We start from the raw sequence: 14,926 nt of genomic DNA, 5'->3' as shown, positions 1-14,926 counted from the left end.
CACTTCTTAACAAATCTACACCAGTGTGTTTTAAGGAGATGCAGGAAAAGCCACGCGCACTGAAGGCATGCCGAGCAAACAGGCCACATCGAGTGACTCCCCATTCTCAGAGATGCAGCGTACAAGTTGACAAAGACATTGCTGAACAGGTGAGCCAGCAGCATGTAGAAAGCACATGGTGTATTCCTGTACCCTGCCATTTAAAAAATATCTGGCCATTTAATTCATTCTTGTTGTTTTACCTAGAGTGTGTACCAAGGAAATAAACACTCATCAAGGGAATGTGTGAATGCCTGCATTATCCAACCACTTAAGTTATTAGATAAACGCCATGCCTGTTTACAATATTATTTCTTCATCAAAATAAATAATAATAAATAAATTACTGAATATAGTACAAATTCTTACTTTCCTGCTCTTCAGGCTGGGTGTAATTCTAAGATGAATGAGATCCTCTTATCTGTTATTGACTTTAGCTTTCTAATAGAAGAACCACGGTAAATTTTTGTCGTTATTCTCAGAGCATACATCGACTGATGCTATCCACTGATCACATGGCAACCTTTCTACCAGAATAATGTCTTTTCCAAGCCTAAGTATCTGCCTCATTATGTCAGAGGACTGAGCTGTCTCTAGAATATTCCATCAAGGCAACTGAGCTATGAGAAAGAAATGAATGGTTATTAATAAGGTAGAATGATAGAATGGAATTTACATGCCCATTGCTGGCCATTATTCCTTTCTTTTCCTCGCTCTGTAGGCGACATACTTGATGGGCCTACCCAGTATAAGCTTTCAGTTTCCACTTTGCTAGACAAAGATAAGAAAGCTGAAGACACCTAGGATGATGATACTTTTCCTTTACAGTCAAAACAAGCCTGACTGCCACTATGTCCAGAAGGGACTCCTGAGACCTCAGTTGTGTTGTCAGCTGTAAAGAGGACCAGGTACTTTCACAGGCATTATTAACAGAGCCTTTATCAAGTCACAGTTTGAGAGGAAGAGCACAGCAGGAGGGTCTTACTATTGTAGAGTTGTATAGGAAAGCAGGTGCAGCTGCTTTGGTCTAGTTTTGTGCCCACTGGCTTCACAGCTGTTGGGTTCACAGAGAATCTTCCTCTCCGGGAAGTGTCTGTGGTCCTCAGCGAAGATTTTCTGACCTTCCCCCTTGAAGTACTTTCTTGACAGTTCCAGGAGACATTATTCTCCAAGTTTCCCTGATGTGTCATTGATGTTACTTCACAGGGACGATGTTTGGATTCTCCTTGTCCCCCCTAATCCTTTATATTTCGAATGGCAGGTGACCACTTAGAATTTTTCTTTTTTCAGCCCTAATTTTCTACTAAACCAAGCCTTTCTCGTGACCTTAGAGTACACACACACCATTTCATGTGCCTAGATTTTTATGTCTTCTGGAATTCAAAGACATACATGCACTGCTAAAATGGTATAAGATGTGGGATGCTTGACAGAGTGTCAAGTACAGTGGATGTTCCACACTAGTAGTTCCGACATCTCCCCAGAATTAGAACCCTCGACGCTGTTAAGATAAATCTGTCCCTGCATCTGGTCAGGCCAAAGTCTGTCAGTTCCTTCACAGTGCTTGCTTTCTGATATTCCATGTCTAATTTTACATTAGGCAACTGTGCAACTGCTCTTGCTCTTGCTCTTCCTCATAGATGGAATCCTTAGGCTGTCTCTTAAATCTTCACCCAGAGCCTAATACTGTGCTGTGCTACACACCAGTGCTCCCTGCTCCCAGAAGAGGTTTGCTCTCTCCTCTCTCTCTCTCTCTCTCTCTCTCTCTCTCTCTCTCTCTCTCTCTCTCTCTCTCTCTCTCTCTCTCTCTCTCTCGATCTGCTTTTTCTGCCATGTTTTCCCTAAAACTTACAACTAAAACTATTTTGCTTTTATAAGTATGTGTTGTAACTGAACAAAGCAATAATTTTCGCCCTATTTCTCCACTTCTTTTCCTCTTACACAACCTTATTTGCCTTTCTTTTTAACCATCTTATCACCTTTTCTTGTAAATTCCACATATGAGAGAAAGCCTGACTTATTTCACTTGCCATAGTGATCTGCAGTTCCATTATACTGAAACACTTATTTTAAAGTTAAAGCATCTTATCACTTATTTCCATGACACCTAGAGGCAGCCCTGCAGGGGGCTATGACAGTGCTCAGGTCACGATGGGGCCTAGTGCTCAGCTGTTTCTTCGTTGCCCATCTCTGTTCTCTGTTCTTCACATTCAGGGAGCCAAAGTCCCCTACATTCCCAAATAAATTGCTCTCTCCTTAGATAAATGTTGCCTTTCCCTATAAATTACTTTCTCCATTGTTTTAAAACTTGTCTTTCCAAAGCCTATTTAGTTTACACTTTTTTCCAAATAACTTTATCATTCTAATTAATATGGATTTTGCTAGTCAATATGTATTGCTATTATGTGGATAAATATATACAAGACCAGGTCTCTGGTTTTAGGGACACATGTCTCAATATCTTGAAGAATAAATAGCTGTTGTGTGTGATATGGATTAGCACTATAGTCGGTGACAGATTCTATAAGGAATATGACTATAGCTATAAAGATGATATGAGGAGTAAGGAAGGGAAGAGCCGTTGGAAGAAGATGTTTTATATATCTAATAAGGTGTATTAGTATTAGCATTCCTCATTTACCCAGTACAATGCCAAGTTGAATGGATGTCAAAGAACTTGAAAAACTAAAAGAAAACAATTCAAAACTCCTTGGAAGCATTTGTATTACTGAATTAATTTTAGTTTTTTTTCTCTAAACTCTGTGTCTGGACAGCCTTGAGCTATCTGTACCTGAAACACTTCAAATAGACAGTGGAAACAAACAAAAAGTGAAAGCCACTGTGCACTATCCAGGAAGACTCAGCTCATATTTCTCCAGCTTTCTTCACCTTCACTGCATTCTTTTAACTCAAAAGAATTAAAGGATAACAGATCATGTCAATTTCCCTTTTACTGTTTTCTATGGTTTGTGTCAATATCAATACGGTAGTCTTTTCTTAATCTTTTTTATTATATAGTACTTTAATATGTGCTTTAATTCTTTCCTTCTTTTCTATTAAATTATGTTTTGATATTTTACTAGCAACAAGGTGATCTGGTCAGTTTTCAAATGTGCATATGCTTTGAATAAAAAATTCACTGCTGCTGACCCTGGTCCTACAATAGATATGTTCAAAAATGTAAAATAGGGAAATAGTCCTCAATAGTCTTTATAGACTGAGAGAGAGAGTGAGAAAGAGAGAGAGAGAGAGAGAGAGAGAGAGAGAGAGAGAGAGAGAGAGAAGGAAAAGGAGAGTGGTAGAGGTGGAGGTGGAGGTGGAAAGGGAGAGAGAGAGAGAAAGAGACAAACAGAGACAAAGGGAGAGATAGAGAGACACAGAGGGAGAGAGACACACATGGAGAGATAGAGAGACAGAGAGGGACAGAGAGAGAGAGAGAGACAAAGAGATAGAGACAGAGGGAGAGAGAAACAGACAGACAGACAGACAAATCGACAGACAGACAGAGAGGCAGACAGAGAGGCAGAGAGAGAGAGGATGAGCTGTTCCACTCTCAGTTTGGGAAGCCTGTACCAAGAGAGCCAATATCTCAGTTCTGGTTTAAAGGTAAATAAAAACAGGTGTACCAGTTTGAAATCAATTAGATAAAAAAGATTTTCTTTTATTTTAGGGAGAAGTAGCTTTTCTCTCCTTCCTCTGATTGATTAAGTCTCACTCATATTAAGAAGGGCGATTATCTATGGAGGAAAATAATGAATCCCACTCCTAACTCAGTGATATAAAAAGTCAGAGCCATAGAGCATCATATACCTGGGTCTTTTTGGGCCAACAGATTGACCCACCAAATAGAAGAGTTATCCTGACAGTCTCATCTTGGTAGCCTGCTTACCCTTCCTCTGAGTGCCACCCAGCCTCCCCACCAAGGGGAAGTGGTCAAATATGGGGCACCAGAGTTCATGTCAGAGTCAGTCCCCACCTTCCACACAACTGTGGAGAATGCACTGTCCATTGGCTAGATCTGAATAGGGTGTCTAGGTTTATTTGCATGCATTGCCTTTGGTTGGTTCAGTAGTTTAAGCAAATTGTGTTGGCATCACATTAAGGGGAAAAGCCTAGTATTATCCTTGTATTGATTTGACCAAAAGCAAGTCATAGTTGAATTCTCCACTACCCTCTCTATGTCTTTCACCTGTGTCTAGTTTGTAATTTCCCATTTTTTCTGCCTTTTGTGAATATATCCAGTCAGTCCCAGTTCCTATGTCTGTCTGATGTCTACTGGTCCCTACTGCTATATGTGAATGCTATTCTTACCAGTGGGCTTTGCTTTATATTTATTTAACAGCATAAAAAGGTTCTTGTGAAGAAGAAATTGATACTTTCCAGAAATCTCTAGCAGTTTTACTAAGAGATTAAGTTAATTACCCCAACTGACCACAAGCAATTCTGAAACAAAGCTGAAAATACCCTCTCATCAAGTAATATCCATATGCTGCTTTCAACATTTATGGTAGATAGGTATTTGCGTATGGCTGTCTTAAAACCACTATGCTGTTTTGTGCAAATTCTAACCATAAAACATACATATACACATATGCATTGCTGTCTTGGTAGGCACATGGAAAAATATATAATTTAAAATTAATGCTCTATATTATTATAGGTTATAAGAACTGGTCACATGGGCTATAAAAGGCAAATAACGTTGGTTGTTAGATTGTTAAAGGCAGATTAAAAACACATGCTGAGTAGACAACAGAATATGGATCTTAAGTGACCTCAAGGTGTTTTATTAATTCTGCTATGAGGTCCAATAAGAGTTCTAGTCTTTTTTAATGTTAGGGATATTTTTGACTGGGTGGTGATAGTGCACATCTTTAGTCCTATTACTTGGGAGGCAGAGGCAGGTGGATCTCTGAGATCCTAGAACTCTGAGTAAGTTCCAGGACAACAAGGACTACACAGAGAAACCCTGTCTCAAATACAAACAAGGAAAGAAACAAAAAGAACCACAATTATTTTTCTTAATTGTGTGTATGTTGTACATCAGTGTATGTTCATGTTGTGTATGCATGGCACATGTGTGAATGAACTTGTGTGTTTATTATATACAGAAGCCAGAGTCGGATATGAGATGCCTTATTCTATCACTCTTCACATTAGTCCCTCAAGGTCTGGTCTCTCTTCATTAAACCCTGAGATAGCGCCACGATGGCAGCCAGCAAGCCCTGACCCTACTGTCTCCATCTCCCTGAAGTAGTGGGGGCATGGTCATGGAAACAACCATTCTTAGCTTTCCCACATCCACACTTGCTCAGCAAGCAGTCTTAGCGACTGAGCCTGATCTCCAGCCACCGATCCATTGATTTCTGTATCCCTATTATTCATGCTCACTGTTTAAAATAACTATGCTTTGTTGATTCAGAGACCTTGCAGACATTTGTAAACGGGGCATCTATTACAGTGAGTATGTTTAGATATGGTATTATCAGAGCTAATGTCTTGCTAATATCACCTACTGACAAAGAGTGGTAAGAAAAGAATCAGAAGGCGTGTTAGGATTAAATTGATTGTAATGATACCCTCTATTCCACGTGTGTTTGCCCTGTAGGCTCAGATATTGTATATTTTCTATGGTCATTGACAGACAAGCAGCAGTTAGGTGAAGGTCATGACCTGATTGGGTGTTTCTGAAGAAAGGCTGGGTCTTTTCCCTTTCAATTGACACCTGGGCATGTAGTCAATTACTTACTGGATAATCAATCATTATAAAGTACAAACATGTAGCTGGTCTTTTTTTGGGGGACTCTGCCACACAAAAGTCAGAATAAGCAATCCATTGAGTAGTGTACAAAAGATGGTGAACTGAAAGTGAAATAATGTCTGCTTGGCAGTGTAGAAGGCATCAGGGAAGATGCTTGTTATTAATTATCATATATGATCCACATGTGCTACATTTATTGTCACATGTAATTTCCAAACTCTTACTGAATCGGCTTGTCAGTTCTGTGTCTGCGCAGCTCCTCCTATGAATTTGGAGATGTTTGTTAAGAGCGTCAGTTTGCTTCTTTTTATAATCTGTAAAGAGAGGATGTGTAGACACCAAAAACAGAGAGGGCTTTCAGCATCCTGGATAGGTCAGAACAAAGGACTCTCTCTAAAACTCTCAACCATGTTGTGGAATAGAAACTAGTGGTTTTCTCCTTGTTGTGGGCATTCTTACAGCCCTGGCTCTACTCTTCTGATCTTGTTTGTCCTCAAAGGTCACGTGCTAAAGGATTTGTTGCCCACTTGCAGTGCCAGTTGGCTAGACTTAGAAACTGGCTAGCAGAAGTAATCACTGATACCGTAGCCACCAGCCACATCTTTAAGGTCCATGAGCAGCATGAAGCCAATAGCCACCCGTCCTTAGGTGATGGAGATAACTCTAATTATTATGGGATACATAATCCCAACATGTAGCAGAAGCAACTCTTGTTGCTGAATCCTAAAATGTAAGACTTGGGAACGGCTGGTAATATTTCTGATTTGCATCACTATGGATATCACAGAGAAGTGAAGGTGTGTGGTGGGGAGGAGTCCACTCAGAATGGCATTATAGGTTTTCCTTAGCCCCAAGTCTCTTTCTTTTCCTCTTCAACCAGTTTAAGAACTTGTGTGCAATTTTCCAAAGTATTTTGTTTGACTCTCCCTCAGGTTATTTATTTCCTGTCAAAGGAGTTATTCTGCGCACGACTTGTCGCTGTCCTCTCTCAGAAAGGTCAAGCAAAGACAAAGATGGTGCTAAGCGGCACACACAATTTGAGCCAGATTTCCAAGACACACCACACACAACCCTTTATCATGTGCCAGAAACTATAAGTGGCTCGTCATGCTAAAATTCCTGTCAATGTGAATTATCCTTCTCCATTTAACGTTAGTCTGAAGAAAGATGACTGGGTTATTTTTGATGACTTTATCCCATAATTCAACCGTAAAACATACACGTTTTCAAGAAACCTTGCTATGTGGAAACCATATGATATTTTGGGGATACAAGTATAAGACAAACAGATGTGTGTGATGCAGAGCGCACGTGACTTAGGGGTGAGTCTGTAGGACAGGTACCTGAGCAGAAGTCAATGACAGAAAGTTGAGGGAGGTGGGTGAGCACACTTGGAAGCCACCTGTCACCAGTGAGGCCAGATGGAGGGTGTGACCCTGGTACTATGGGAAATCCCCATCACGACTGTTTTGATAACGTGCCCTGTTTTGGAGAGTTGTCATTTAGAATCAATCACCCATGACGCTAGCACTCATGCTCTCATAGACAGTGTTCCCATCATGATCTAAAAATGACAGGGTCACAGAACATCTCAGGTCACTGTACAGATCGTCTTCCTAAAGAGAAACAGACACAACTTTCGTTCTCTTGAATGTGAGTCAGTACTTGTTTCTTGGGTACCCCCAAACAAATAAATGCATATTTCCACTTCCAGTATTGGCATTCATTTTTAGGGGACTAAAAATAAAACTCATAAAATTTTCACACCTTCTCCAAAAGGACATACAAATTGAACATTTAATCAAAGCAGCAGTTTTTATTGAAGATTTTAAATGGGACAGGTGCTAAATATCCCCTTTGAGCATAAAACCACGATGAGCTCATTGCAGCATGCTGACAATTTGCTGCAATCATGACCTTTGATCTTGTCTAAATTATAGAATTTTATCGTCTTTTATTACAAATTGTTATTTCATTTTACTTAATGTGAAGCAGACATCTACATACTTCTGAAGCAATTTGATTTCATATTCAGCCGTCTTTTCCTAAATTTCCCTTATTATTTAGATGTGAATTTAAGCTGATATCTTTCACTTATTCTTAGCATGATTTTTAAATCCATTCTATGTCTCTAGGGAAAAAAACTCCCTCAGATATAGCTTAACACTAGATCTTCTTAGGTGGTGATATCATAATAAAGTAAAAGGCCTGGGGACTAAAGAGACAGCCCAGCAGTTAAAAATAGCTCCCGCTCCTCCAGAGAAACTGAGTTTGGTTCATCTCACCCCACAATCAGCTCACAATGGCCTATGGTTCCAGAGAATGTGGCATCCTCATCAGGACCCCAAAGGCCCATACACCTGTGCATAGCCGACAGAGTAACACACAAACACATAATTTTAAAAAAGCAGTTTCACCTCTTCAAGGATTTTATTTTCTAAATAAAATAGTTTGGTAAGCACAGAAGCTACACACTGAGGTAACTCAAAGTCTAACACAGATATAGACACGAAAACCACATACACACACACACACACACACACTATAGAACTGTATGAATTTTTCTCTTTTACCAAATATAAATATGGTAAAACCCACCCATGCACATATGGTAAAATAAAACATTTTGATATATAAAAAATACCCCACAAATCAGGGTATCACTGGGCCAACAGTAGACAACTGTAAGCCAGAGACAAAATCCATGAATCCAAAAGGGAAGGCGGTACTGACTGAATGGCTACGTGTTAGGGGAGCCTCTCCACTTGCTTCAGTGAACATCTGTCGCTCTCAAGTCTCCTGAGAAACACGGAATAATCTCACTTCTCCACACTACACACATGAGCGCGCGCCACACACACACACACACACACACACACACACAGACACACACAGAGAGAGAGAGAGAGAGAGAGAGAGAGAGAGAGAGAGAGAGAGGAATAGAGGCTCCGCCCCTAGGTACACATTTCCACTTCTTAACTCCCTGTCTCCACTTGGACCTGAACAGAGGTGACTTACAAAGGCTCAGAAAGTGGCCAACTTCAGCCTCTCTCCTCTGTGCTCTCCTAGACTCTTTCAACTGCCTGCACTCAGGACGGCCAGCTCATGGCAACAGGGCTGTTTTAGCAAGAAGTAATACCTCTACAGACTTGAAGTATGAATTTTAGTCTAATTCAGCAACAGGATGCCATGATGTATTTTTAATTTAATTTTTCATTTTGTTTTATTTCTTTTCAATATCTAGGTGAGTGTGAGTGATGCCTGGAAGGTGGAAGAACTTCCATGTGTTTGTGTCTGGGCATCTTTCCTCTCAGTGTTAATCTTTATCTTGTTGTCTTTTCCTCCAAAGGTACAGGGAAGCAGAGACAGGCATTGGAATCAGGCAAGCTCATGCTCAGCCTTTAATCATATTTTTATAACAATCCATATACCTTTTTAGAATTTTAGTTCACTGGATGAAATTCAGAGATCAATAATTCCAGAGCCATCCTGCTTCAGAAACAAGACCATAGGCAATTCATTCCTGCCCTCTGGTGGCCCTAGGGCAGCATGACATCACCTTGTAAAGACTTCTGGTGAGACCTTAGGTTTCTCTAACTAGTTATTTGGAAGAAATCTAGAATATATTCTTTCTGTAACAGAAACACGTCACAGGAGTTCCTAAACATTTATACTCATGAAAATATAAATATAAATGGTGCATGACTATATGTCCAATAAGGTTGATAGATAAGTCAGAGACTGCTTTTTTTTTTTTTTTTTCAAAAACATAAATATGTCAGTGGCCATCTCAAAAGGCCAAATGGATGAGCCTGACATGGTGAGACAGGAATCTTGCTTTGCTGGTTCCAATCCAGTCAAGCAGAAGGTTACATAAACACCCCCAAAGCATTCATACAGAAGGGCACAAAAACTGTACACTTCACATGTTATGTTATGAAGGGCACAAGGGCAACATTTCACCAGACCTGAGGCTTCATGTGGCCTCATTCTTCTCAGCCTGGCAGCGAGGACTAGAGATTGACAATATTGAGGATGCCAAAGCTGTTACCTTGGAAGGACACGGACACACACAGCACAGTGGGACGAGAAGCCCGGGAAATGTTCAACAGCTGAGCAGCACCAACATTGTGAAAATAGTCACAGGGTACATGGTATCCACAGGCAGATGTGGAACACTGACAGCACATTTGTAAGTGATGGTGAATTTTCAATGCCACTCTCTCACCTCCATAATGGTTTCCCTGAGCAATGTCAACACCTTCACACTTAGCCATGACAGCATCTTTAGTAATTTCTTTCTAACCTAATATAAGCACTCAATGTTACTCGAAGCAATCTCCACCACTGTATAGGACACGGGAGTAAGTCTCGGCTTCTCAGGGCCAAGCCGTGGTGATTTCTGATACTGACTGCAGAGAATAGCTAAAAGGTAGATATTCTGTGTTCAGATTCTCCCTCTGCCCTGTGGTCCTCTGCGCCTCACTTCTCACCTTTGAGAGAGCATCTCACAAGAGCTCTGTATCTGGCTATCCAGGCTATGCCTGGCTATCTCAAAAGTGAATTCTCTGGTCAGTATTCCCTACCAGGATGATTAGAGACTTAATAGAACTAGTGTATATTGAATGAAGTAGAAAGTAGCATACATTTCATATATGCATGTACATGATCACCCCACACAGCCACTGAAACATTGAGTCTAGGTAAAGCATGGATTGGGAAGAATTGGTGAGATTTGATTCAAATATACACATCTCTGCCCATCTGCACCACACACACACATATGATTTATGCACGTGGTCTGACTTCCAGATTTACTGGAAGCAAGCTGAAGAGATAACAGTAGAACAAAACTGCAACTCTGTTTTCAGTCCTTCTAGGGATATAACATGGCCAAGTCTGCCTTAGTGGCAGCACTTCTCAGACTCATTAGCAGAAAAGCTTTGCTACTGCGGACATCTTTTTTTCTGGTTGTTACTTTCTAGAATAACTGATGGCAACATCTACTGATGTGCGCATCCCAGACACTTCCATACCTAATATTAACCCAACATCAACACCCCATCATCTTCATCCAAGATGCTAAGTCAATGCAGGCACAATCGAATACTATAGACTCAATGTCCCTGAACACTGAGTATCCTCTGGTCCTTGGTATGACAAAAGGATTCTCTTTCAGCAGCTGTAGTGAGTTCATTTAGGGCGGAATTTCATTACCTGACAGTTTTCTCCCCTGAGTTCTTCAGCCACAGCACCTCAGGAATCAAGGAATTCTTAAACTCACCACACCACACCAAGCAGATTTACTTTTGACTTTTATTTCTGTGTTCTCCACCCATATCAGACACTCTTGCATCTTTTTGATTGGTCAGCCGTTCTACATCAAAGGAAGGCAAGAGACAAAGATTTGAGTCAAAGAAAGGAGTTCCAAAGAGTTGACAAAAGGGAAAAAAAGCACAAATATGTGCTTGTTAGCTGTACTGAGGCTTCATGATTTCTCTCAAAGAAAACATTTTCATGATGTCTTGTGTCTTTTATATATTATCTTAGAACTTATTTTTCATAAATGACATACTGCATTTTTGATACCAAAGTTTACTTGTTGAAGTCACAGCTCCTTTGCAATAGGAAGAAATTAATGGTTTAAAAAGCATACCCAGATCCAGCCAATGGACAGGACATTCTCCACAGCTGAGTGGAGAGTGGGGACTGACTTTCACACGAACTCTGGTGCCCCATATTTGACCACGTCCCCTGGATGGGGAGGCCTAGTGGCACTCACAGGAAGGATAGCAGGCTACCAAGAAGTGACTTGCTACCCTATGAGCATATACAGGGGGAAGAGGTCCCCCTCAGTCATAGGGGAGAAGAATAAGGGGGAAATGGGAGGGAGGGAGGAATGGGAGGATACAAGGGATGGGATAACAATTGAGATGTAATATGAATAGAGTAATAAAATATATTTAAAAAATTTAAAAAAAAGAAACAAAAAGCATAGCGGAAAAAAAGCATATTAGATCCTGATAGACAGCTCAGTGGCTAACGTTGCTTTCTGAAAAAATGTATTCCCCTGATGCTTAATGCTGGAGCTTACACTGTAGACCAGAAATGAGTCTCCCGAGTTGCCGTCTGACCTCCTCGTGGTTGTCATAAGATGCTTTGTCCACTCCTTCACCCCTGACACACTAAACAAATGCTTGTATACAGTGCATTGAAGGATTCAAGTGGAGGAGATAACTCCATTCCTCCCTCTTAGCACAGAAGCTAGCTATGTACACAGACAAGCCATAGGGAAACTTTGGAGGCATTAAAGAAGGAAGCAGAACTCCAGCAACCTAAGGAAATGAGAATATTACAGGAAGGCATTGGTTTTCATTATGACCTCCCTGTGTTCCAGGAAGGGCATTGAAGAAGCTTGGATCACAGAAAGGCCAACGGGGACAAGTGTATTTGGTCCAGGAAAAGTCTAATTTTCCAAGCTATATAGCCAGGAAAGGGTAGTTTAACAACAGAAAATCCTTTTCAGCTCTAACCCCTTTTTAACTATCTAACCTATCCTTGCCTCAACCAAACATCACTGGGAAAATCACACTCTGTCCCTGAGTATCCCGGAGTGAGGAAGGAGCATATTTCCCACTGGGAAGAGGGTCAGCACGTGACATTTTTTACTAAATGACATTGGTGCTGAGGTGTTAGCTGCCTGTTGTTTCTTCTCCATGGAAACAAAGGCTCTCTGATTTCTAGTAAGGTGGATTCAGTGCAATCCAAGGGCAAACTCGGCCTCCTTCCCATGCAATGCCAAGAGTAAAGCTGAGTGAGGCTAACATGGTCACGACTCCAAGAATCTACGCCATGTTTGGTTAGGAGTACACAGAGGAGCTTTGTGTCTTTCCAGTCTGCACTCATGAGGGTGAATGAGACACCTAAGGCTAGGCTGTCCATCTGCTCCTTTCTTGGTGTTAAAGGGGCTCACAGACCCATAGCTACCCACAGACCACCCTCTCACGATTTGATACTGGTCAGGGCTGAACCTGAGAAAGGAGCGTCCTCTCCTCCACACACAGTAGACACAGCAAGAGTCAGGGCTGCACATGTGCTCTGTGCTACCATTAGATTCCAACAGGAACACACACCTGACCCTGCCACAATCACACAAGCTACACCCAAACAGTAGGAAAAAATCAACTAGGATCCAGAGCCACATAGCACAATGCTCTACATTTTCTGGATGAAAAATGAAGATAAATACCTACACACCATATTAAGAACCATAAAAAAAACCACAATATGAATAATATATGAGAAATAAATGATAACACTTTAAGATAGTAACTACAGGAAATTTTTTTCAAAACTATTATTAAGATATTTGTCCTAAAATTGCTACAAAGGCAAATTTTATTAACAACAACAACAACAAAAAAAAATGAAAGAATATAGAATAATATTGCAAAGACATAGAAACCATCAGAAAAGAGCTACATAGAAATTATGGAATTAGAAAATATAATTACAATAAAAATCTCAGTACAGCTTTCATACTAAAGGGTTGTATGAGAATCTGGCCAATAAGTTTGTTGAGATCAACACAAATTCCTTGTTCTGAACATTCCGTAAAGGACCTGCAAGTGGCTCTTTCATATTTCATAATGTGCCTTTCCTGATGTTGCTGTGTGAAGAGTTTTCACTCTATTCTCCACCAACAGAACAAGAAGAGGGATATTTAGGGTTGAAGGTCTTGAGACTTCTTGAAACCATTAGCTGAAAATGAAGATATGTTTTGTATTCTTCCCTTCAAAGACTGAGGAGGAGGTTTTGGGGAAGCACTCTTAGGTCAGTTAAATATGTGGAATTTGCATATTTGTTCACAGAATCTGACATGTGTTTAGTGAGATTATATCATACAGATTATTTTCATTTATGCTGTAAAATTGAAAATTATGGGCAAATAAACTTGGCGTGGAACAAGTTAAACTATTTCCATCAGTTCTAAGCCTCATGCATGCATTATGGAAAAAAAAAAGCATAGCCTTCAGCTAATCTCATTTACTTTAGAAGTCACCTGCTGTCAGAGCACTGAAAGAACATCTGAAGATGTAGAGATGTAACAAGATAAATCTTTAAAACCACCAAGTTCAACAGGGCAATCAGGGAAGGCTGCAAAGCTCATTGTGGCCTCAGTTAGCTTCCTCAGTCGCTCGGTCGCTGTCTCCCTCCCTCTCTCTTTTTTGTGTCTGTGTCTGTGTCTGTGTCTCCATCTCTGTTTCTGTCTCTTTCCCTTCCTCTTTCTGTCTGAGTCTGTGTCTGTGTCTCTGTCTCTATCTCTGTCTCTTTCTCTCTCTCTCTCTCCTTTTTCATCTCTTTCCCTCTCTTCCTTTTGCTTCGCTTTTTATGGTGGAATTATCTTCCCTACTTACACCTTCATTTTCTCTGTGATGCCTCAAGGGCTGCCGTCCCACTCTACCTTTTTGATTTCTTCTGTTCCTTGAAACCAAAGCCATAGAGAAATCTCCAAATTGCCTCAGCCTCTTTGCTGCTATTTTCCTTTGCTCTGAGTTTCCTTTTCTCTTCAATCCCCTTTATGCTCTTTGAAAGCTTTATGAAAGTGAAAGTAGTTTCCACAACAAGACATCCCAAAGAGAAGATGGACTAATGAGCCTGCGTGGCTGCTTCGGCAAGAGCAGTGATTGTTACTACACAGTGGAGAAATGCGAAGGGTGCTGCTTAATGGAGCCAGTTACTGCAGCCTCTCATGTCACATTTGGCAAACACAAGTAGAAACACACACACACACACACACACACACACACACACACACACTAGTTTACATAGTTTACAGAGAAACTATTTTCGATTAACAATCTTACAGATTCTTGATGCTAGTAGGGAGAAAACTCCTCCATCCACTGACGTCCTCTAGTTGGGACAGAGCAAAGTCAAACCTTCAGTCACTACCCTTCTCTGACATTCAGTGGAGATGACAGCACTGCCCCAGTTTCTGCGAACATATTAAATAAGTCTGCATTCCAAGAAGACTGTTTGTCCCTACAGAACTTCTTTATCTTTGAAATAGCTACTTCCTTTTCAGGAGAGAGAAGGGAGGGTGTCAGCAGGGAGCGGGAGAGG

The sequence above is a fragment of the Acomys russatus genome, chromosome 20, assembly GCF_903995435.1.
Source record: "Acomys russatus chromosome 20, mAcoRus1.1, whole genome shotgun sequence".
Classification (NCBI taxonomy): domain Eukaryota; kingdom Metazoa; phylum Chordata; class Mammalia; order Rodentia; family Muridae; genus Acomys; species Acomys russatus.
The sequence above is the reverse complement of the archived record's forward strand: the minus strand, read 5'-3'. Positions refer to the sequence as shown.